At 61.7% G+C, this 4,344-nt stretch overlaps 1 pseudogene; it reads left to right on the top strand.

Moving 5' to 3' along the window:
• Positions 1-255: 255 nt before the first annotated feature.
• Positions 256-1,338, top strand: LOC123067836 (polygalacturonase inhibitor-like; annotated as a pseudogene).
• The last annotated feature ends 3,006 nt before the right edge of the window (positions 1,339-4,344 follow it).

Genomic DNA, 4,344 nt, shown 5'->3' on the forward strand with positions numbered 1-4,344 from the left:
AGCAAGTTGGACCAGTCGTCCAGTCGGTGCCGATTCGCCAAACACATGGCATGTGAGCTTCTTGAGTGCATCCTCATCAGCTCTTCTTGATGGATCCACGTTCGGTCTTCTTCTCTGACTAATTAGATACCACTCCACTATACTTGATGGATCCACGTTCGGTCAATGCCTGGTAGGTCCAAGTGCATTAATTAATACGTACAAATATGCAGCATGGGACGCAAGTGGACACGCATCACAGACACATCCGACAGGATGAGGATGCACTCGCGCTCTGCTCGTCCTCCTCTGCTCTTTCATCGCCGGCGCGGCCAACGCCGAGCCCGATCCGGAACCGACCAACTAGGACTGCCACCCAGGCAACAAGGCGGCGCTGCTCGCCGTCAAGGCCGCCTTCGGGGAGGCCTACGACTTAGCGTCCTGGACGCCCAACAACCCCTGCCGCGACTGGTACGACGTCACCTGCGACTGCTTCACGCGCCGCGTCATCGGCCTCGCCATCTTCCAGGACGCCAACCTCACGGGCACAATCCCAAGCGCCCTCGCCAGCCTCTCCCACCTGCAGGACCTCACCCTGCGCCACCTCCCATTGCTGTCGGGCCCCATACCGCCGGCCATCGGCAAGCTCTCCAACCTCTCGAGCCTCCGCATCTCCTGGACGGCCGTGTCGGGCCCAATGCCGTCCTTCCTGGGCGCGCTCAAGAAGCTCAACTTGCTCGATCTCTCCTTCAACTCGCTAAGCGGCGCCATCCCGGCGTCGCTGGGGACCATCCCCAATCTGCTCGGCATCAACCTCAGCCGCAACCGCCTCACCGGCGCCATCCCCCCGATGTTCCTAAGCAAGTCTCCGCACCAGGACGTTTACCTCTGGCTGTCGCACAACAACCTCACAGGGCCCATCCCGGCAGACTTCGCCGCTGTGAATTTCACGCACCTCGAGCTGTCGCGCAACAACCTGACCGGCGACGCGTCGGGCCTCTTCGGCCGCGGGAAGGAGTTGCAGTACATTGACCTGTCCCGCAACGCCTTCGATTTCGACTTCTCAGGCGTGGTGCTCCCGGAGCAGGTCTACTTCGTCGACGTGAGCCACAATGCCATCCATGGTAGCATCCCGGCGCAGGTCGGGAGCGCCGCCAACCTGCACTTCTTCAACGTCAGCTACAACAGGCTCTGCGGCCCTGTACCCACCGGTGGGACACGGCGAGGTTCGATCTCTACAACTTTCAGCACAACAAATGCCTCTGCGGTGCTCCCCTCCCACATGCAAGAAATATATGGAATTATCTGGTGGGTTTGGCATCTATGTCGACCAATTCGACTAATGTCTCCCTGGATTAAGGGTTATGCTGAAATAAAGTCAAGATAGTTATGTGTGGCGATAAAGTTGTCAGCTAGATTTAGCACTTCCTCTGTTTTAGCTCTAGACGGACAAGTTGGCAATACAATAATCGATGTAATGATGGAGTGCCAGTTATAACAACTATACAAAACTAGGAGGTGGGTCAGGGCATCTCCAGCCGTTGGCCCCTCAAGGGGCGTCAAAAAGCGTCGCCTGGGGGTGAGCCGGCGCAAAAAATGGCCCTGGGGCGAGTCGGCCCCCAGGGCCGTCCCTAGGCGCGTTTAAAAAAAAAGATGAGACGTTCGGCGAAATTATGATAAAAACTAGTTAAATTTCGGCCAAACATGGCAAATTTCGTCTGAACATGGCAAATTTCGGCGAAATTCGCCATTTTCATGACATTAACCTAATGTAAAAAAGAAAGGCGCTGAAGTCGTCGCCGCCATCGTCGTCGTCGTCGGCCTTCTCCTCCTTGACGCGGGCGCCCCTGCTGCACCAGGCGTCGCCATGGCGGCTGGCGGCGGCGCGTCGTCGTTGTCGTCGTCGCTGTCGCGCAGGACGACGACCCCGTCTTCATCGCGGCCGTGTCGGCGCTCTTCGAAGCGGCGCAGGGCGGCGTGCTGGCGCTCCTTCACCTTCTCCCGGCGCGCCTTCTCCATCGCAATGGAGTCCTGGTGCGCCCATTCTAGGGCCGCGTCGTCGTCGTCGAACTATGCCTTCACCGGCGCAAGCCCCGGCTCCGTCTTCACCGGCGCCAGCCCCGGCTTCGTCTTTGGCTTGACGAAGCACGGAGGAGCCGACGAGGACGAGGCGCGCCGGCCGCCCTCGTTGATGACGATGCCGGCGCTGCGAGTGCACCGGCCGAGCGGCGACTCCGCCGCGGGCTCGGCCTTGACGCCGAGCAGGGCCGGAGTGCCGGAGGAGTGCAACGAGGATCGGGAGGAAGAAGAGGAGGAGGAGGAGCCGAACCTCCTTGGCGCCCATGGCCCGACGCGTCGGTGCTGCGCCGGGGGGTACGCCAACGGCGGGTCGTTGCCGCCCTCGAGGTACGTGAGCACGCCCTCGAGTGTGCGACCCGGGACGCCCCATCAGAGGTGGCGCCCCTCGCTGTTCTGCCAGCCGCCGACCACCGGCGCGCCGTTGGTGGACGCCAATCGCTGCTGCTGGCGGCGCTCGAAATACGCCGCCCAGGCCGCGTGGTTGTCGGCGGCGTACTGAGGGAGGGAGAGTTGGGCATCGGTGAGGGACGCGCGCACGATCTCGACCTCCTCGGCGAAGTACTTCGGCTTCGCCATGGCGTCGGGCAACGGGGGAATGGGTACTCCCTCGGCGCTGAGCCTCCACCTCAATGGCCCGGCGCGCATGTCCGGCAGCGCCGGGATGTTCGCCTGGAACAGGAGCCAGGACTCCTGTTCGCGGAGCGAACGGCGGCCGAAGCCGTTGGTCGCCGCCTCGTCTCCGGGGAAGCGTTTTGCCATGGCAACGGCGGGGCGGGGCGGGCTCGAGAGAGGTAGAGGGAGGGGCCGGAGGGCGGCGCTCGGGAGAGGCAGGGAGAGGGAGGGGTTGGACGGCGGCGAGGGGGGACTGGTCTGGGCAGAGGCGAGTGGAGGCCGCTGGCTTTTATAGCCGGGCCGCACCCATGTGTACGCGTGCACGGGAAGGGAGGCGTCGGCGCGCCGCCCCGTGAAGCGCCGCCCGTGAGGGATCAATGGCAAGGCTGACCGGCGGCAGCCTTGCCATTGATTCCCCGCGAGAAACCGAGGCCGTTGGGGGAAGACGAGGCGCCGAGTCGCTGACGCGGCTGGCCCGCGTCTTTTTCGCACCAAAACAGCTCGCCTCGGCGCCCCCGGGCGCCCCCCAGGGCGCCGGGTTCGGGCTGGGTCCGCCGGCGCTGTTTTCGGCCCAAGCCAGCGAAAATCGGGCTCCTGGGGGCGCGACTAGGCCGTTTTTTCGGCGCCGGCGCGAAAAGAACGCCTGGGGAGGCCTTCCTGGGGGCGCGGCTGGAGATGCCCTCACAACACGCATATACATGCAACACAAAATATTTAGTCAACACACCCCGCAGTTGAAGCGTCGCCGGAGACAGAGAGACTGGACTGAAACTCCTCGAAGACGGAAGTAAGCAATCCCTTAGTCATCACATCAGCAAACTGTTGCGACGTCGGAACGTGGAGAACCTGAACACGGCCAAGGCCAACCTGCTCTCGCACGAAGTGAATATCGAGCTCAATATGCTTCGTACGTCGATGGTGCACCGGATTGGCGGAAAGGTAGACCGCACTGACGTTATCGCAGTAGACAAGAGTGGCATTGTGGACATCACAAAGCAACTCCTGGAGCAGCTGATGGATCCAAAAGCACTCGGCCACGACATTAGCCACGATGGGATACTCCGCCTCGACGCTGGAGCGGGAGACCGTGGGCTGCCGCTTCGATGACCAAGAGATCAGCGAGGGCCCAAGGTAGATGCAATAGCTGGACGTGGAGCGCCGGGTGTTGGGGTAGCCAGCCCAGTCGGCATTCGAGTAAGAAACGAGGTTAGTGGAGGCGGAGGCCGTCAGGGTGAGTCCCAAAGACATGGTGCCGCGTATGTAACGGAGAATACGCTTCACCATGGTCCAATGAGATTCACGCGGGGCATGCATATGGAGGCACACCTGCTGGACAGCGTACTGCAGGTCAGGGCGAGTCAGCCTCAGGTACTAAAAGCACCAACAATGGAGCGATAGAACGTTGCAACGGACGCGAGAGACCACTCCAGAGCAGAGACCTTCGCCTTCGTGTCGACGGGGGTGGGCACCGGCTTGCAGTTAAGAATGTCGGCACACTCCAGAAGCTCGTGGGCGTACTTCTGCTGATGCAGAAAGAAACCGTCACCCCATCGTATCACCTTGATGCCGAGGAAGTAGTGCAGGGGCCCCAAGTCCTTGAGGGCAAACTCATCATGAAGACGAGCCGTCAGCCGCTAAAGCAGCTCGGGGGTGGACGCCGTGAGGATGATGTCA

Source organism: Triticum aestivum, chromosome 3B (assembly GCF_018294505.1).
Source record: "Triticum aestivum cultivar Chinese Spring chromosome 3B, IWGSC CS RefSeq v2.1, whole genome shotgun sequence".
Lineage (NCBI taxonomy): Eukaryota > Viridiplantae > Streptophyta > Magnoliopsida > Poales > Poaceae > Triticum > Triticum aestivum.